At 39.3% G+C, this 21,854-nt stretch overlaps 1 long non-coding RNA gene across 1 annotated transcript in view; it reads right to left on the bottom strand.

Moving 5' to 3' along the window:
• Positions 1-21,854, bottom strand: part of LOC125689064 (uncharacterized) — a 35,027-nt gene that overhangs the window by 11,621 nt on the left and 1,552 nt on the right. The gene's annotated exons all lie outside the window — the stretch shown is intronic.

The raw sequence follows: 21,854 nt of genomic DNA, 5'->3' as shown, positions 1-21,854 counted from the left end.
AAGTGGAGTAATGAAGATTATGTATGCTAGTTAATATACAAACTTGTACTTTGATACCAAAAGCTGAGGCTTCAGATCTCATCTGAAGGTATTTTGAGTGAAAATGTAATACTTCAGTGCAAGTGAGATCTTAAAAATGAGAGGCTCTGGGTGGGTGCTGCAATTTAAAGTTTCTCATCATGGAAACTGGGCATGATTACATATCCCCATGCTGACTATTTAGTTATGTAAATGAATCCTAAATCTCAGGACTGAATTTTAAATAAAGTTGAGTTATATCATGTTTAGTTACAGATACACCACAATTCATGCAAACTTTATCCAATTGAAGTTTTTATCATTTGAAATATCATAAATACACATTATTCTTCTCTATGCTGCTCAGTTTCCTGATAGATGCAAAAAATACACATTTCACTGAGAGAATTAAATGTTTACCCTTCTCAGGAATGACAAGACACAAAATGATCTCTTGTCTGGAGACTTAATTATCTTTGCAAATAAAAAATGGAGACATTATGGTCTGTCTAGTCTTACTTACACATGCAAAACCATTCAGTTCAGGACATCTTCAAGCATGGTATAAACCAAGAACTGATCACATTTTCTTGTCCATAAAGGTACGTTTAAAACTTGCTTCTGAATCCATTAGAGAGAAATCAAGATCAAAGCTTTTCCAAAAATTTTCTCTGCATGATGCTCTCCATCTATGGGAAACTCATAGAATCTTCACTATGACAGTGAGTAGCTCTCCTCGTAACTACTTCCACAATTACTGAGATGCTTTTTGTGCTGCTTACAAAGGAGAGTCAGAAGAATGACAAGTACATGAGGGCACAAGAAATCTTAGACCCAAGATCATCATGCATTTCCCCTCCACTGCCCCAGTGGTTAGGAATCTGTGACCTTGCACTGTAACATTTGTTTCTTTTCCTCACAAAAGTTGCTTGTAAAGAAATCCATACACTTGATTTTTTCATACCTGTGATGGAAGAAAAGCCTCTAGATCGCATTCCCACAATCCAGAGCTAGACTGAAATATGTTCAGCTGCCACTCCTAATGGCTCTTCTTGATAAACACAAATCAATGACTAAAGATGCATAGGAAGTATTTTTCTACCCTCTGCAGAATTACCACCATTTTCAAATTTCCCCATTCTCCACTACCTACTTATGTTTCTCTTATCACGGTATATTATTGCACCTGATAGTTAATGCGACTTTCCCCCACTGTCATGCCATTTTTCCCCAGAAGGATGCCAAAAACCACTCCATCATACTATGAAACAGCTACAGCATCTGCTGCTCCTGACATCTGGCTTAACCTGTTTCCAGGAGGATAATTATCACTTTAATATCCAACTGCCTGAGCATCTAGAAAGAGTCATTTTTTGTTCTGTATACTCTTTTTATCTATGCAATGGACATCAAATCCTGGGGAAACTAGAGACCAGAAAATTCCCTTCCTTCTAGGGCCAGCTGGTTAGAACTGTCTTCCAAAGATATGACCTCATGTGCACTTTGGGCATAGCTCTCACAAAGACAGAACCACAGTTTTTGAGAGCCAGACTCTCTGTTGGCTCACTCTGTTGGCAGTGAGAAGCAGAATATTACAGAAGGCGACTCAGAGCCACTGCTGAGCTGCCCAGAGGAAGGAGCTACGTGTGACTGTGGTGGTACATACAAAGACCTGTAAAAACATGCACAATGAAGAAAGAGGAAAGAAGTCATTGTACTAGCTAATGCATTGCTAATTTTGTCTCTTAGATTTTACACTCTCATTCTTCGTATGCCAGACAACATCCAAACCCGACACCTCAAATTTTGCGTGTCCCACACAGGATTGATTCCTGTTTTTCAATATCATACTAGGGCTGGTATTCCTTCTGAAAACAGAATCTATGTAATATTTGATATAGTGTAAATCACCCCCACAACTAGAAATAAGTTTATAGCAGAGAAAGAACCTCAAAAGAAAGCGGGTAAGTCTACTCCTAGTACTGCTAAGGAACTGCAGGATGGGCAACAACCCTGTGTTATATAGTTTACTGACACATAAACAAGCTCTTTTTTCACAGTTTGCTGCCCGGTATGCAGGCTTCCATCCAAGATTTTCACATCTTTCCTGAGCTTGAGTTTTTCTTTGTCAGAAGTAATCGTGTAACCCAGTCTCAACCAACAGTTACTGAACACAGCCAAACATACAGTTGTTTCATATGGAAATCACAGGCCATTTGTCTCCATAAAGCATTTATGCTTTTATTCATTAGGCTATGTAGTCTTGTTACTGCATTCAACAGGATTTAAAGGTTCTGTTGGTCCAGTCTCCCCCAATCAACTCCCTTCCATGTGTGCTGTGGAAAATAGGTTATTTCTAATGCAGAGGTGAGAACTACTGGTCCAATTTTAAAACTATACTCTGTCCTGTCAAATATGATCTTATTTTTTGTTTGTTTTGGTGTTCTTGAAAGAGTGAAGTATTCAATTTCCAGCTTTTTTGGTTCTCTTCAAGGTTTCGAGGCTTGAATTCATGAATTGTAACCATGGCTTGCTAGAAATAAGTGGAGAGCATCTGCAAGAGTGATATTGTTCGCTTCTGTGTCTTCTGAGGCTTCTCACACATTGCAAGATATTTCACTTATATAAACCACTTGAACTAGTCCAGGGATTTTCCCTTAGCTTAACTGATGCTAGAAGATTGCATATGCAGTATCTTTTTACTCGCATAAACCGTGCCAAAACATTGTGTACACTTTGGTAGTAATCGCATCTAGCAGGGTTATGATGGGGAACAAAATAGAAATTGAACAAAGAATTATCCAAGTTTAATTATAAAAGATAGCGATGTAGACTTAAGCTTGTAATACAAGTTAAACTTGTCCCTCAGACTGATATGAAGTTCTCAGGTAGATCAGGAGGATTTGAAAAAAAAAAAAAAAATTATTCAAGTTTTTGCCTTGTTTCCTCTGGGAGCACAGTGAAAACAGTCATACACAATAGAGAACTGTGCTTGAGTATTTAGAGCTTAAAATGTGTTATTCTTCATTATAACGTGTACAGACATTCTTCTGTATTCACCGTCAGCTTAAAAGCAACAAATCTGAAGACCAGCTGTGCTACTAAATACAGCCGTCAGGACAAAATAAGAAAAACACTTCAAGCTATTTTTATTGTCCATATCTATGGGACATAGATACTAAGCATACTACCCAAACTACTCCAAACACAAAAAACAAACAGAAGGAGATGTGAGAATTACACCTAGATACCAGTCTTAAAAAAGAATTCCTGCAACTTCTTTCCAAGTAGTTTTTCACAGAGTTACCTCTATCTCTAAGATGTTACCTCTATACCTAAGAGGTATCTTAGAGAGAGGTATCTCAAGAGATACCTCTTAGGACATCCTCCAGTTTATCTATTTAGTTTTTTTTCTGATTACTTCCAAATGTATAATCTGTATCATGGATGCTCAGTATTTTAGACAAGAGATGAAACTGGAAAACAAGAGTCTCCAGAAGTTAAATGTTTTATCAGACAATGACAAAAAATTGCAGCTCAACTGGATCAAGGACACAAGATAATGATCTCTGAACCCTATGGTTTTCAGTTCTGCCTGTAATTGTGGAATAGCATGGATTCAGTAGAGCACAAAATATTTTCTTTTGTCAATCACGCCGTGGCAATGTTCAAATATTTTTTGTACCTTGGCATCTTATGATATATCTCTTGCTTTTAGTAGTCATGTCTCAATCCTGATTCATGTTCAGTGAACCAGGTGAACTTGACTCATTCCTATGCAGATGGCCACATTCAGGCTTACCAGTTATCCCACACACCTTTGAGGTCACCTACCTCAAGCCTCTTATCTCACATACATTGCTTAACCAAATTGTATTGTGCTGCACCCTGTAACAAAATACCTTCCCTCTTCCAGGAGGCCAAATGCACTGGCAGTCTTTCACTGTTCATATTGACTTTTCTACATTAGTACCATGCCTCTATTAGTAAGAGTGGTAGGATCAAAGCTCAGGGTAGGTCAAGCTTCCAGCACTGCATTCAGGTACGCAAGAGCATGAAATGTGTACTGGTTTTCAGTTTCCTTTCTACCTCCTGAATGCTGCAGTCATTGCAGACAGAGTTGTGTACAAATCTTCAAACACTCTTTATTTAGAAAGCAGAAGACAGAACCACAGCTGCACTTGTCCCTTTTTTATCCTCCAAGGACTGCCTTTTCTCAAGAAAAGATATCCCACTGTTGGCACGACGTAAACCAGGAGGAATAGCAGAGGTACAGAAGTTATATATCAGAAAACATTGCCCAGTGCTCCAATTATCTTTTGTAGAAGTTACCTGGTGAGCAGGGCAGGATTGGCAGACTGAGGCATACTACAGGAGGAGAGAGTGTAAAAGAGAATACGGCAAGTAAAAAGGAGTCTTGGGTTTTGCTATATCACTGGGGTATACTCTAGACCTGTAATAAAAGCCAAGTGCTAGATTTCTGTTATGCTTACTGGAAACTTACATATGAATTCCAGAAGTGTGGCATTTGGCAGAGACCTGGTACATGAAGGGCGAGATGATCAAAGACACCAACAGCTGTACAAGTGATTCCAAGAGAATTCAGCACATCAAGTAGCTCAGCAAGAACATCTCTGCACAAACTTCCCTTGACATCCTTCATCCTTCCTCGCAGAGGATGGACACATACTTAGAAATGAAAGGCCTCTGCAGCTGAAGCACAATCTCTTCAATTTCTTTATTTTATATCAACAGGCCTTTTGATACAACAGCCTTGAGATAGCTGCAGAGCAATTGCCACAGATAAGATCTTCTGTTACGGCCAACTTCAAAACTTCCATCAAGATGTCGACAAGAACTCTGTATCTTGAGGATGTAAGGGCCCAGCTACCTATATTCACAAAATTGTTCCTGAAAAGGTTCTCAACATTCAAATACCATCCTATGTACCTATTTCAGTAGCAAAGCAGCATGCTTCTTTTTGGCAAAGTTTAATACCATGTCTGGCTTCCCCCTTCTAAAGCTAATGTTGCTCTGGTATAAAAGTCACCAAACTCAATCCACATTTGAGCAGGAATACAAGCAATGGAGACAACCACAGCATTTAGAACAGAGTGCAGGGCTCAAGTAGCAAAGTGCCATCAGTACAACTATTGAGCAGGCTGTTCGTTTCTTAACTTACATGAGGAATAGCATAAGGTTACAACAAAGCAAGCAACAATATCTACCTCATCTCTGAATTCCCCCCTGAAGAAAAACATTTTTAAACAGTCATAAAAATAAAAGATAATGTTGAATTGCAGACAAATGATATTTTTTTTTTACAACCTCCAAGCATTGTCACAAACCATAGAAGGCAGCTTCCTCTTCTCTAGGGAAAAGATTTCACGTTGCTGCATCTGTTGTGGCTTTTTTCAATACTGCGCTCAGCAGCAGAGAAGTCCTTTTGCAATGCAAATGCCAGACTTTTTTCCACATCACATTTGCCTGGATCTGCCCTATTTCCAGCTCACGACATGACAATTCTGATAACTGTTTCTACCTTGGTTTTCCAGTAACAAAAATCACTACCTACAAAAATCTGCCACTGATAGAAGTCTGGCTTAAAACAATATTTCTTTTTGCCTTTACTGAAACTCTGAGTCCACAACTTCCGGAATACTTATGCAATTCAATGTGGTAGTAGATTTGTGATGAGAGATGAAAGAAGAGACTAAAGTTGTAGTCGTATTATCAAGTCACCCCTGTGTCCCCTTCTCTACGGTTTCTCCTGCTGGTTATATGTAGATTTTTTTATTGCACAGGAGTGGAAAATCTGGATGGGGGTTTAGCAACTTTAAGCAGAAACAGCACACAGGGTATGGAGACTCCAGAAAAGCAAATGTGTTACTATAGCCTCCAGAGATTATTCAGAAGATTCTTTCAACATATTTATGTTATTTATCTATGGTGGAAAATATCAGATTAAAAAAAGTGCCTAAACATGCTGCAACATTAAAAATAAGGGGTAGGCAGACCAAATTTATACAATTCAGTGTTCAAACAACATTATGGAGGGAGAATGAGAGTAAAATAAAGAATAAAGAGTAAGAATAAAAAGTAAAAATGATTGCTAACTTAAAAAAAAAAAATAGTTAAAAAACCTAGTAGTTGAGACAGCATTGCAATAATGGGTTATCCTACACGTATGTAAGTTCCTGGAATGCTAGTGAGCAGCAAGTCAGATGGGAAGAATAACAGACTGCTCCACTATGCCTGTTTCTTTATCATTCAAGATAATTTGCCAGCCAAGGACTACGTTCTCTAAATCCAAAGTATCAAGTAACATCAAAGACTAAAAAGAATTCTGTTGCAGAATGAAATTGAATTCAATCACTTCATCACTGGATCATCACTTTTTGCCAGCACTAAAGTTAGACACTTGTGATCTTAAAATTCTTATACAACAGTTTAAAGCAAAAAATATAAATAACAGTATGAGCAGAAGTTAAGCATCTACTGCAGTGCTACTGTGCTGGGGTTTTTACACCAAGACAAACAGATTGTAATGCAAGATTGACAAGAGCTTTTTTGAGTGTCTTCAGAATGCTACAAACTGCTGTTCAGACATTCCCATCTTGCAAGTGGAACACATCACATGGAAGCATCATACAGAAGCATCATCATCTACAGGATTTGACACTGAATTTTAGCATTCATATTTTCCAACTGGTTTTACTTCACCAACACCTTTCTACCATAATACTGAAAGGAGAAGAGGAATTGCAACCCTAGAGAGAAAAAAATAGCAACCTCTATCTGCACTACAATTTCAAAGACACAGACTGGATACAAGCTGACTAGCAGCACAAACATTTGAACCACTGAGAGAAGTTTACACACTGATGTCCATGGGTACGATGCAGGTCAGTTTAGTCATGGGCAAGAAGGGGCATGAAACCACTTTGAAAAATAGAAATTTTGCTCTTTGCGTGGTCTTGTCCTGCTGGGGACAAGAAAAGATGAGCAAAAACGTTCTAACCAGATGAATCATTCATCTTCCAATGGCAAGAGAGATAGAGATATATCTTATTTCTTACCAAAAGACTGGACCTGCTACACAGACAAAAATGCAGAGGATCTAAATTCTGAGAAACACTGGCTTTGCTGTACACAGTACTTCCTAACATAGAAGGGATTTGACCCTTAGGAAACATTTCAAAAAGAAATGGTACTGTGCTCAGTTATTGGTACATGCTTCATGAATATATTTTGATTATTCAAAATTAGGTACGGTAGAAACATGACACCAGCCGTAAGATAGTTTATATAAACTAGAAGTTACAACCAGAAATAAATATGTTGTTCTGCACACTAAATCTTTGAACAGTAAGCATCTTAATAACAAGGAAATTTGAAATTTCCTTTGAAACCTTTTGAATGCATTGGATCCTTTGAATGCATTTGAAACCTTTGAAATACATTGGATCACACCTAAGAAAAAAATCACCATGCATCTACTGCCTACAGAAATCTGAAATACAGAAAGCCAATAGATTTGCTCTGTAAAAGCAAACATTTGCTGTTGTTGCATTGTTTATCTCTCTATTTTTAATAATAATTAAAAAAATAATAATATTACTTTCCTTGAGAACTCGAGAGGTAAAGACAACCTAGGCAGTGGGACAGTAGCCTTGTCTTTTCTACACTTTTTTTTTTTAATAGACACTAGGTAGCATGCAGAAAGAAGTTGGAGGCTGTGACCTGAAAACTGAAAGAGCACAGAAGTTCACAAAGAATGCTGATATCTGCTTAACCTCACACCTCTATTTCTGTTTCAGCTACAGCTATGACTGTTGCTGATTTCAGTCAGTGTCACAACCTTTCATACTGAATCTAGAACATGGAAAATTTCAGCTTCCAGCTGTAAATGGAGGAAAAACTCAGGAAGAAAAAGAAAAAAAAAAAAAAAAAATATAGCAAAAAATTTACTTTCTGGATGTAATTATCAGAATGACCTGTCTTTAACCCTACACTATGGTTAATAGACTTCCTGTAGCCATCATGTGATTAGACATCTCTTGCACCTGTTAGCATATTTAGGCATGTATTTTTGTGTTAACGGCCAGTGTCTTTCTAAATAAGCCACGACTACTTTTTAAATCGCTAAAGTCAACTTCCTCAAGCAACCACAAAGCGAGAGGTTCTCATGGGAAAAAAAAAAAAGAAAAAAAAAAAAGAAAAAAAAAGTGCCAGGCATCAGTTTTCAGTTCAGAAAACCTCAATAGAATCTGCAAATTATTTATCAGAGGAAGGGAGAAGAAATGAGAAACTACCTGATCAAAATACAGAATAGTAAATACAGAGGAAGATAATCAGGTCATCTGTGGAAAAAAATATCTTCATCTCCATTTTATCTTTGCTTTCAAGTGTTCTTTCTTCAACAACACTATCACAGATATCTCCACAGGTAAACCCTGCACTATTAGTCTGACAGCATTTAGAACAATGCACCTTATTCCTGACCTGTGGAGAGGACAGCACACTGCTGGAGCAGCTGTCAGTGCACTACAACTGTTGTGTTGCACTCTTGCTGGAAAATAATCTCAATGTGGGATAAAAGGGATTTTTTTTTTTTTTTTTAAGCAATAACAGAGTGGTTTACCCTATTTCTCCTTTCCTTTGTGCCTCATAAAGCACTACCATTAATGTTGTTTTCTTTTTCCAGATTATGTTTCAATTCCAGCTTTCATGACCTTAACATTACTTCAAATAACATGCTTGACCCGATCTTCATTTCTGGTCCTTCCTTTTCCACGGCACCAGCATGGTAAAAGGCCTCTTGAAGAGGCCAAGATGAACGTCCCAAGCAGCACTGCTGCCTTCCCAGGTCACCCTGGTAGTGCAGCTGCTGCTGGGAGGCTGCAAGAAGGGAGGCAGAGCTTTTGGGACTTCTGGAACGCAGTACACAGAGACAACTGCGTCTGACTCAGTTTTCACTTAAAAGACTCCTTCTGTTGTCAGTTATGTAAAGGTCTATTGACTTCAGTAGATCTCTGTGTGTACTGTCTCACACGCACGCACGAATACGTGCAAAGTGCGATCATGAAACATCTTCCCAGCTTGCAGGCAGCCAGAATGACAATGAGAAGGCTCTTTTGTTTCTGGCCATTTGTACAAGACAGGGAGCTTTAAGTGCCTTGTACCAGTATAGTCTGTGGTTCACATGCAGCAGTCAACAGCAAAGATATTCTAATATGCAATACCACAGCACTGGCAGTACAAGTTCAACTGTACTAGTGGGTTACACAAAAAAAAAAGTGTCTGGAATAGTTAGGGCAATACAACTGTTCAGCATGGACAAGATCTGAGATGGAATTGGACTATCAGATTCTAGTTCACAGAAGACTAATCCATACGTATTTCCACAGAGCTCTCGCGTGAGCTCTAGCCAGACTCAGCCCTGCACCCAGCCTGCTCAAAGGGAAGTTCTGCACCAAACACGAAACCATCACCCAGCACCAAAAATCACCAACTGCATTTCTATCAGCTTGCTCGATTATTTGGATAAGAATCCATTTCTGCAAACAGTGAAGGTGGAGAAAGCATTTGTTTCCAGGGCTGATGCTTGCCCAGATTGACAAGAAAGCTGGTGGCTTGCAGACAGTTTGATAAATAGACGATATAGGAGTTGAAGAGGAATCTGTTAGAGTTTGCCTTGTCTGACATAACTGGCAGGATAAACCACAAAAACAAAACTGGGAGTTAGCTATCAACATCAGCAGCAGATAAAGCTCTTCAATTTCTGTGCTGAAATTGTGTTAACCTTCATAAATGTCTATCTCATCTTCCCATGAAGTCATCCACTTCGGTATATGATTACTGGCTCTGTAACACACTAGTGACAACCAAGATGTGGTTGTGTTGCCTTGGGCAACATTTCTTGATTTCTGTTTTTGAAGTTGGTGTATCTGCTCTGCCTACTAATTATAGTTTTGTACTTACAGTTCAAAGAATGATATTTAAACAAACAAAAAAAAATAGAGAGAGTGAGAATTGAATTGCTAATATGGAAAGGTAGCTATATTGTTTTGCCTTAGGTTTCACTACACCATTTTGACAAGAACAATACATGCATTTCTCAGATGTTACGCATATTGGGTGGCCTGGGATTAACCAGCTACAAATTTGGGTTTTCCTGCTTACTCACATTTTCCCTAGCGATTTACGAAGTTAAAATGAAAGCCTCAGGTGTGTTAGGCTGTGTGAGAGAAGCTTGTCTGCACATGCACAGATGAGCACAGAACTAATAAAGGAAAGGGGAGACCAATGACACCTTGCCCTAGCTCCTCCCAGACCCATCACAGGTACATCAGAACTGATCTCTGCCAGCCTGGTTGAGCATAGAGTCACAAGTGCAGGCAGAAACACAAAACAAGGACTCTAAAGAAAAGACTCCCTGCCCATGACCTTCCCAGTGCTGAGATCCAATGGGCAGGTGCTAAAACCATGAACAATGTCTGATGAGCCAGCAGTACATCATCGTTTGAATGGAGAAGGGTTACTTGGTCAGAGGTTGAGGACAGAATGAAAAGTGGGGGAAGAGCATTTCAGGATCACACAAGACATTATGGGATGATGAGGGAAGGCATCAGAGGTGGAAAAAGATGGATTTATGTGACTTGGAAGTAAATAAATATGACAAAAATAGAGGGGCAAAGGGCTATAAAATGTATACCATGCAAACAGTTATCTGCTTGGTACACTTGTCCGACCACATCCAGCACCTGATCAGCTTTGTCTGTGCCACCTTATAAAAGAATTTAATAACTTTTCAGGGGTGAGGATCTCTGTTTTTGGTTCACGTGCCTGCGTGGGAATCTGAGTGCCAGCAACAGTAATAAGATCATGGCTGGGAGGAATATATGTCCACAATGCCAACATCTGTAGTGTGTGCAGAGGGTGTGCAAGGTCCAGCAGAGAGCAAGCTGGACTAACTAGTAACTAACTACTCTGGGAGCCAGAGATGCCTTGAGGATCAAGAGCATAGGAACCAAGGGAGTCCTGTGGTCAGCTCTGTGTATGTGTGTACACGCATGCAACAGTGAGGCACTGAGTACCAGATGTTGGATTGGGGCTGCAGCCTCAGGATGCAGCCCATGGTACTGTGTTTCTAGAGTGCTCTGTGTGCCTCTGGGATCTGTGCGATGTGTGATGCATGTATGTGGGATGCACGTGTGCTTCAAGTGTGTGCTTGCTAGGTATATGTAGTATGCCCTGCTGCTGGTTGGACCCAGGCACATGCAGATGCAGTAGCTTCACTTATCTCAGGCCATTGCAACTATTACAGTGTATTTTCCCCTAGCAAGGTGTATTTTTCTGAATTATTACAACTTGCATAGAAATTGTTGGCACTACTCCATACCACAGGTGTGTTCTATAACATACTATATTTCCAAAAGAAAGCTCCATATGCAAGTCACTGTTTCAGCACTCCTGTCTTCTTAAGTCCATTCTTACCTTTCAAAACAAGGAAGTGTAGTGGCTACTATATTAAAGAGCCTCTGAAACTTAGATCAAGACTATTTAACTGGGGACAAAGCAACTTCACAGTCACAACAAAGAGAATCATCTATTTTCCAAAGGAACGAGCAGATGTATTTGCTGTTCATGAGCAATTGCCTCACCAGGAATCATGACAAACCTCCCTATACCTTCAGTTATTCACCATCAGAACCAGGAGCCACAACCCTTAAGAGTCGAGGAGAACTAGACACTAAACAGAGAAGACTCTGCCTGAGGAGTGTGCAGCCTATATAAACAGGAAAGGAAATGCAGGCAAAGAGAGGCAGAGTGCCTTTCCCTAGGTCATGCTCCAGGTCCTTGACAAAGCCAGAAATAGAGCTCTGGCTTCCTGAGCCCCTCTCCATCCCGGCCCACCTGGCCTCCCCTGTGGTTAGGGCACAGACAGCAAGCTCATACAGCAGCACTGCCTCACACATCAACAGAGAGCAAATCAGCAGCCAGCTCACAGGAGCTGCATCTGTACTCTTTTCAGGAACAGCAGTTCCAGCAGAAAGAGTTAGGCCAAGAGGTATTACGTAGTAATAATTGTATTTCAATAGTCTTTGCTCCCAATTAGTTGTCTATACTTTTCTGGATAGCATTTAAGGGATTTTCTTTTCCTCATGAAATTCATAGTTTCTTCTTCCATGTATGTAGCTGTTTTTAATCACTGAACAATAACACCACGGAATTTAGTTAAAAATAAAGTTTTTCTAAGAAGTCATTCAACATCAACAAAAAACATAGTACAAGAAATCACTCTATTAGACAAACATCAAACCAAATGACATTATCATATCGCCTTGTAGTTACTTCATCCTGAAGTGTGTCTTAGATAAGCAGAAGGAATCATTCTCTACATATTTAGACTGGTTATACTTGCAGCCTCCAAAATTAACAAAGAGGTCCAAAGTCTATTTATCTACAAGTAAAAATCATCAGGAATCCAGAATCCAGATCCAAATAAGCTCTTCTGCGCTCTTTTCCTATGAGATGCAGGGCAGCATTTTGTTTTGGTAAGTTACTCCCAGATCAGAACTGTAGGCAATGGAGTCTCATTCAAGGTCAGCATCTGCATTACACCCAGCAGCATATGTACTTGCTGCTCTCTTACATGTACTGCATATCTGGTAGTGTTAACATAATACAAAGTAGATGGCTTGGTTTCAGTTTTCTTATGTCTACCTCAGAAGAATTTATTGAAGGGGTTGAATCAAAGCCTGAAGAACTTCTAAAGGCAGTCTGCTCTTAAGCCTCTGGGTTTCTTCCTCTTCTAGAACTAGTACACCCAAGCTCAACAAAATTATTGTTTCTCTTCCAGGTTTGAGATGATTATATGTGTGTTATTCAGTGCTCACATTATCTCTCTTGGCAGTAACAACAGGTAACATAAAGCATAACATCTGTGGACTCACAGTGCCTTGGGCTGGCTGTCTCCAGGAAAGGGAGAAGGCTTCCGTCACCCCATCCCTGTTCCTGTCCTCTCTGCAAGATGCATCTCCCCACACACTACACAGAAACTCATCAAGTGAGTCACTACTTTAAGATGCACTACTTCCACTTGGCTATATCTTGTGATCCTCCAACAAGAATAAATAAATAAGATCAGGCTACACGAGGGCTGAAGAATGAAGGACTGCATGTTTCAATTATGTACATGCAGCCTGGAGAAAACCAAAGTAAATTAATGATGTTACACCTGGGCAGTTAGCTGCACATGCTGGCTATTAGCACAAGGCTGTCAGCCAAGTGCCATTAACCTCCAAGGCAAATAATGATTAAACCATAACACCCAACCTGTCATGTCTCATTGTTTCATTAGCACAGTTCTGGAAAGCCTCTAATAAAGTCAGGGAAACTGTTGCCTCAGAATTAGCAGAGATTACAAGATTTTGCACGTGGATACTGAAGAGAAGAAAAGGAAGTTTATCACAATCATTTGAAGGGCATTAGAGATAACAACGATAATTTTGCTTCTGATCTAAAGCCCACTGAAGTCAGCAAACAGGCTCCTACTCTTTTCCTCTGAAATAGTGATTATAAATATTCTCCCCCACTCATTTCTTAAATTAAATTAGAAGTTGCTAAGCCCAGAAGAAATCTGTAATGCATGTACCAAAATATTTGCATGGCTGACAAGCTCTGTCTTTGATTCTTCATGAAAGGCATATAATTGCATTTAATGTAATTTATTTGTCATTAAAGAAATAAGCTTTGATCCAAACATCCCAACAGAGATCCAAGAAACTAAAACTCCAGGCCTATTTTAAAAGCATTGTGCATTTAACATTCATTCCTTATCTTATTAGGAAATTTATTCCCTAAGAGATTATAGAAATATAAGAAAGGGAAAAAAACTGTTATGCTTACATAACCCTATTAATGCCTCAAATTACAGTTGGGCCAGTTCTGTTTGTTTTGTTGCTCTTGGTTTTAAGAAGAGAAATTGTCAAATAATTCAAACCAAAATCTGACAAAGATTATGGTCAACACCACCATCCCAGAAAGCTTAGATAGCACCAAACAATGTACTCCTCCCATGCTTCACTCCGTCCCAGTCCCAAATTCCAGCTAACAAAAAAGAATTCTATGAGGAAAAGTTTTAAAAGCATAATAGAAATACTGTTGTGACAGATTTTAGTGACAGTTTGTCTGCATTCAAATAGCTCTCTACAGCATGGGCAACACAGATCTTGCACTCCTTGTCATAAGGGAAGAACCAGCAGATCTGGTTTTATTATTGTTCTGTGTTGTTGGGTGAAGGCAGCAGGGAGCAGGACTCATCTGCTTTCTTTATTTCCTTTTTTTGGTTTAATCAAGGCATAAGCAAAACAAACACTTCTGAAGGTGATCAGCTGAGCAACAATAAACAAGTAATCAAAAAGCAACATTCTGTAATAGAAAATTTTTTCTTCTCCACTCACACACCAAATGCCTCCAGGAAAATTTCTGTGGGACATTCATCTTGCAGAACCTGGCCCCTGGTGAGGAATTATCCATGCCAAGGCAAGACAAGGGGCAAGGAAAAAAACAAAGCAAATTCTACACTGCGATTGTGAAATAGCTCGGATCATCTTATTTCCTATTACTCATTTAAAATATTTGTTTTAGACAGAGGAAAGTTACTTAGAAGTCATGATTACGTTTAAAAAGAGAAAAAAAACACAGCAGTTTGACTTTCAAACTAGTTTTTATCATGTGAAAAAAAAAAGATCAGTTATTTCAGCATTTAAGAAAAATCACAACACATTCACAACATCCACAGTGAATGGGATTCTCTCTGCCTCATTAGTCTTGGTAGCTCAGGCAGCCTGCTTCTGACACCAAGTGCTAAGGCTAGCACAAGCATGTACAACAACCCTTCCTAAGATTACTCTTCCAGGGACAACACAATTTACAACTCTGAGAGTCCTGAAACTCACGACTTGAACTCTTGTGAAGTTCCAGCACCTCTAAGCTCGTCTCAGTGTCCTAGATACTGTTATAAATCACCATCCTTGCTTAAACCTCAAATTCCCTAAAATGTTTAGCTTCATCTTCACTTCATATAATAAGCAGCAGCAAACAAAGTCCTGTTCATCTTCTCCCTGCCTGTGGCATTAAAATACTTTCATCCATCCTTTTTCAGTGGCATCTTTCTCAAGAAAAGAAGTCCAAGGCCTATCTGCTGTTTTAAGATTTTCAGCATCTTTGAGAATCACCACTACTCTGCTCTTAATTTCCTCCATTTCTATTCTACCTTCTCTGATACAGAACAACTCTTAGCTGCTTCCTTTGTTGTTGGCTTTTGACTATTTTTTCAATTATTTGAAGCCTCAGTGCAATTGTACCAGTGGAACAAATGGCTCTTCAAGAAAACTAGTAGTGAGGAGAGAACTGGATTTTGTAGTCATCAGTTCTGCCGGGTCTAGCATTCTTTTAAAATAAAAAGAAAAGAAATTAAGAAATTTATCCCTATAAATCATCTAGTTTTTTGACTGAAGGCAAGTCAGGTTTGTTAGCCAATGAATATTTGAAAGAAAATAAAAATACAGTCCTGAAGCAGAATCGCTGATATAAATACTTCTGCCTTATTGAGTTTTTTTTAAATACAATGCTATTTTGAATTATTATTCACATGACAATCCTTTTATTCTAGCCAGACTGAAATGGAAATTGTCATGCTGTAAAGACAAAGCTAGTTTAGAGTTCTTGGACTGTCGAAACAGTTCAGGCACAGTGAATTTATTTCTAGAGTATCCATATTAATTTACCCCTCCCTCACAAACGGTCTCACATAGTTGACAGGTTCCTAAATGCAAAAATCCACTCTGGGAAGCTTGTTTTTCATTTGTTTTTAAGTAACAGCCAGTATGTCTTTGAGCGTGTCCCAAGAGATAAACTTGGGTTTCTTGTCCCCAGATGGAAGGACAGATTTAGTCGCTTCTGCAGGCATTTTCCACTCCTTTCCTTAGATTCATTGTGAGCTCTCCAGGGAGAAGACTACAGAACTAGATGAGGAAATCATGTGTGTAAGGATGTGATGGGGGAAGGGAGATGGAAATATCAGGGTATAAACTGTACTCCCCTCATTCCATGATGACCACTGGCCAAATCTTATGGGAGAATCAACAGGTTCAGAGCTGCAGTCAGACCAAGCAGTAGCTTAGGAATAACTTTACAGAACAGTCAAGTCCGGGCAGTGAAATAAAATATAGCTCCAACAGAAGAACCCTGATAAGAAAAGAGTGTCAGCTCCACCGAGTCAGGGTTATGATACTGGGACAGCCTCAAGTTCTTTAAATCCAACCCCAACAGAAAACATTGAAAAAGTTGGAAAGCTTGCTTGTAAGTAGAGAGTGAGGGTCCAAACATTCAGCAGAGTCTTTAGGGAACAGTTGTAGCTGTGATGACATTTTAAAAATCTGTAGACATCCAGCCACAGATGTAGAGATAAAGCATTCATAGCATGCATTCTAATAATTTCTGTTTACACAGCTTAGACAAAAAGTAACTAAAACTAATTCCTTTTTGTGTGGGAATCTGCTCTGGTTTGACTCAAAGGTCATTTTTAAGTCTGTGTTCATTTACTGTGCTAGACAAATATTTGTCAAATATACAGGCTGCTGGTCTCATTTGAAAGATAAAGGTTATGGAGGAGGAGGGGAGGAAAAAAGCAGCCAGCCAGGACAGAACACAAAACTGAATGAACCTTAAGGAAAAGCATCCGTCTGCCAGAACAAGACACTCCTGCTAGCAGATACCGCCACCTCTTGGGGAACAGCGTGAGAGGCTGAGCATAAAAGAGTGCTTCAACTTTCTTGTAAATTTCCAGTCTTTGTTCTGCATTTGCCTGAACATCAGAGTCTGATGAATTCAATCTCAGCTAACTTCCCGCAGAGGAAAAATGATCTTTTATAAGAAGGACCCTGAAAGCTGCTAGTTTGTTTTACAGTATATTTCTCAAAAAAGGTGTACTTTTACACTGTAGTTCATTCACTTCTGCTGTTGCAATTAGTTTTTAATCTCTTAGCCACTTTCAACCAAACTTGACAAAGGGAAAAATATCTCAGATAAAATTCCAGTTTTATTTCTGAGAAGATGAGCCACCTTAAAGACCATGTCTCAGGGGTGAGCAGAGGAGGAAAGTGTTGCACATCATCGTGGTAGCAGCCAGTCAGCCAGTTTGGTCATATTCATTGCAAATACACTTTCTTTTATCAAACACTCCTGATGCTTTTTTAGCACCAGAATTGTAACAACCAATCTTAAGATATTTATTTCAGGTTAGCTTGAAGTGTCTTAGTAAAGGATACTCATAAACTTCTTGCTATTGAAGTGGCTACAAACTCAATACCTCTGAATTAAGGATTGAGGCCATAATCATTTTTCTACCCCCTACGGGTTCCTGAAGTAATATGCTCCTACCACCACAGGAAAACTTCCTCAAACATATGTAGTATTTATTAAGAGATTTGGGGGAGGGAGGGTTGTTCACTCCACAGGAAGAACACAAGATAACTTGTTTCAGTCTTTCAAAGCTAGTCTTGTTGAAGACAGAAGTTCAGAATACCCTTTTTTGGTTGAATCTTTGAAAGGCACCACAGAATTGGTAAGCCAACAAGAATTAATCAGTATCCTTGTTCTCCTGGATGGGAGCAAGAAGCAGCATTTTGTCCATTGGAATTACTGTAGCAGAACTAACCACAGAAAGCAAGCTGAAGAACACTGTCAGAAATAGGTGACACTTAAAGGCATGGATTTAAAATTCTTCTTCATCTCAGACACTGAAGCACAATCAAGCAGAGCTGATCCCTAGTTTCCAATAGTTCATTAAGAAGCAACAAATAACATGACCCTACACAAGACAAAAAGTAATCTAATCCCCCACAGTTCTCAGTTTGAAGGTAAGTAGGCTCACTCTATGAAGATGTCTCTGAATAGAAGTTATGTCCTTCTGATCTTATTGAGATGTTTACAACACTATTCTGCATTGCCTTTGTATCCTCCATGTATTGGTTTACTCGTACTGCCGAAGGTATATTTTGGCTTGCCCAGAAACACAGATGCAAGAATCACTCCTCTGACCTCAGGATATGTTACAGAATTAAGGATGGGGAGGGGAGAGAAAACAAAAAAACAAACAAAAAAAAGGCTCCCTGGGAACATTCCAACAGGTGATAAAACAGAGAAACACTTAACCCCACAGAAATATTCAGATGAGTTTTCTCCTAAAAAGAAGAAAGAACAACAAAACCAATAAGCTGATCACCAGAATATATCAAAACAGACTTAACAGCAGGATAGGAGAATGTTTTGTAAATCAACCATACTGAATTTTCACCACCAGGGCTTCATGTTTTGTCAATGGTAACAAAACACAAAACAAAATCCTTGACAGCTGAATTAACACTTTCTGTCCAGAGTTAGGCTGGATAACAGGTCTACCAACGTAACTCTTCAACGCAGTCAAATCTTAACAAACATCAGAGCATCAATTTAGCCAAAGATAACTTTTTGTCCAAATGTCTTCTTCTTCCTGTCAGATAATTAAGATACTACTTGTATGTGATCAGTTAGGAGATATAGGATGCTACATACCAAAACAGCAAGATTTCTCACAGTATTAAGGTTGTTGAATGTTAAGACTCCTGAAGAGGAGAAGAAATCATTCCAATCTGGTCTTTTGCCTTCTTGCAACTGCTTTTGCTAAGTTAAAGTACATTTCCTGAAAGATTTTGTCTCTTCTCTAACTCTCCATCAGCTTTCCTTTTCTTCCACTCTCTCTTTTGGATAAAATGTCACCCAGAAGACAAAAGCCTGCCTTTGGGCGAAAATGGCAGTAGAAGTTTAAGACTATTTTGAAACTTTCTAGTGTTTCTTCTAAAAAGATAACCACTGCTTTAGAAACGATGTACAAGCAAAGACCCACTACAAAGCACAAATGTTTGAAAGGAAAACTGTGAATGAGAAAGACATCTAAGCACAGTGCAGCAGTCGGTAGGCTCCAAGAGAGGGCAGTCTTTGACTGGTAATGATTCACAGAGGGATTTGTTGTTACACCTGTGTCCTGCCTCATCTCACTGCATGTACCTAAGGAGGGTGGCTTTTAAGTAACCTCATCCAACAAACAAACAACAAAAAAACAAAAACCGAGTCGAGGTCAACGTTTATTACTTAGCCTCTTGCAAGCTTGAAAGGGAAGGGAAGAGAAATATTTTCTCGTTTACAGAAAGGGACAGCATTCTGCATAAGGATCTCAGTTAAAGAGAAAGTGTATATTTAGGCACGTACCCTATCTTAAATAAATGATTAATTCTAGTCAACAGCACTTCCCCTTGCTTCTGAGTTCACCAGCAGGAAGATTGGTGCGAGAGGCAATTGCTCAGATTCTGCAAGACCGAACACCAGTGCAGGAAGAAAAATGCAATTGATACAGCATTTCCCTGTAAAGACAAAAATCCTGCCAGATTATTTTAAAGTCGCTATCAAACAGCTTTTCTATGCAAGCCCTGTTGCCTGTTTTCAATTTTGAGTAAAGGCTTTACTGCTTAAATAAATGGGAGACACAAAACCATAGCAGAACAGAGTCTTCACTGCCTTTCTTCAGACTCTTACTAAGACCATCTGGAAAAGCCAACCTGAAATACAATCTGATACTTCCCTTCTCACCAGTGAGCAGAGGCTTCCGGAAAGAAGCAAAGCTTTGCACTGAATCCCAATGCTTCCAGCCCCTTCATACTTTTAAGTCATCATTTCAATAGCGATACCAGCAGCCTATGCTCCAGCTGATTGATGGTAGTTACAAGGTCCTGGAGAAACCTCATATTTCATATGGTTACCCTCAGCATCCATAAGGCAATCTGGTTGGAAATAACTCCTATGAAATATTTATCTCTACTTAGACCAATGCTAAGTAAAAGTGCACAAAATAGCACCCAGAGCTCTGGGGAACAAGGGCAGTGGTAAAACATAACAGCAGTCATCTGGGCAGAGGCCCAGTCAGTCCTTTAGGAGCACTGGAGGAACAGCTGAAGAAATGAAGAATGACAGAATTATTGTGAGTGTGAATCTACTTTACGCCACTTAACAGCATCCTGATTTATACACAACTGTCTTGATAGCACTTTTCTGTCCAGCTGCCCACAACCACACTTTGCCCCCACAAGTCATAGCTGCTGTTGCATTTCAGGTGACAGAATGCATGTTTACTCCAACCACTGGAACTGAAAGAGTTCTGTTCCTTCAACCAGAATGACCCTCAGCATCTCAGAGATGCACCTCATCTCTGCTCATCAGCATCAAAGACAACTTCATGTGAATGCTCGGGAGAGATAACACTAACCCACATGGGCATCAGGATTTTCAGATATTTCTGCAATGTGAAGTTAGGTTTAAGACTGAGAATAAAAGCAGCACTGAAGCTTTTGGAACACAACAGTAATAATACAAAGGTAAAGATTTCTTAGCCAGAATGAGAAATTCTTAACTAAGATTTTAAGGCTGTAAAAGAGAGCAAACAAGGGCCTATCTTCACATTTTACTTGCTGAAGTACTCAGAAAGCAAAGCCCATTCAAATAAAAAAAAACCACCCTTCCAGCTTTTACTGCTGGCAAACAGAAAAAAATGGGGACACTCAAATTAAAGTTGCTACTCAGGGTGAATATCTGAGATTTTTTGTGTCTGTAATGAGACTTGACACCCATAGTATCACAACAGCTACTGTAGTAGTAACATCCAAATAAGCAAGCCAGGACAGCTAACCCATCTACCACTGAGGTTAAAAAATGGTTTTCTCCACTCTCAGTGAAAGTTATCCTCATTGCTACAGCCTGGTCTATCTTCCTGGTCAGGTCCCTGGAAGAATGCACCAGTGTGGTTTCTCAGTTTTCTTCACAACAACGAAGAGCTACAAGTCTCAATAAATCAGTTTTTAAGAAACCAAATAATCATTTCAGTAACGCCTATCCAAATTGTGCATTTCAATTTGTTTAAAAGGAGGGCAATCCATAAAGTTCTAAGCAACTACAAGTTTCTGAGCTCCAAATGAGAAGGAATTCACAAAGCATGAAGCTTGTTAGCCTTACTGTAGTATTGCAATCACTGGGTGTTTTGTTTGTTTGTTTGTTTTGTTAGTTTTTTAAAGAGAAGCCAAGAATGCAACACTTCTACAAACATTGCATCCCTGGAGACAAGTTAAATTTTAAACATACAGCACAAAACAAAACGAGCCCTTGAACAACTAAAGCACAGACAAAAGGGAAATTCAAGAACATTACAGTAACTTAGACCAAATAGGTCCTGGAAAATACAAATAAAGATATTTGGTCTGGGATTTTAGGGATGAGGCTCCTTTAAAGAGCCCAAACCCACACCTGGGTGTGATCAACTACATCTCAGTTACAAGCACTCACAATCAGCGCTTACCTACCACTGCTAAGGGTAAGAACAAGCCACATACATGCTCAATCAACTCCTTTTTACTCTCTAATTTTGTACATATAGGAGTCATTACCATAACTGTAACACAACAGGGAGCCCATCTCACACCACACAATCTACAAAGTAGTTTATAACGCTGAAGGCAACAGGCAGAAGCTTTATCTGTGCTAGACAAAAGTTTAACTGCAAATGGCATCAGAATTCCTAAAGCCTTTCCATCCCGCCCCCCAATAGAAAACAACAACACAAAAAAATACCACCAAAAAGAAGCACATGCAACATACCTGGAAGCAGGCTGCTCATCACTGCTAGCAAGAGTAGTGGTAGCCTTTAAACTTATCTCAAAAGATTCAAAGCAGTAGTGCCCAGT

The sequence above is a fragment of the Lagopus muta genome, chromosome 2 (assembly GCF_023343835.1).
Source record: "Lagopus muta isolate bLagMut1 chromosome 2, bLagMut1 primary, whole genome shotgun sequence".
In the NCBI taxonomy this organism is placed as follows: domain Eukaryota; kingdom Metazoa; phylum Chordata; class Aves; order Galliformes; family Phasianidae; genus Lagopus; species Lagopus muta.
The sequence above is the reverse complement of the archived record's forward strand: the minus strand, read 5'-3'. Positions and strand labels throughout refer to the sequence as shown.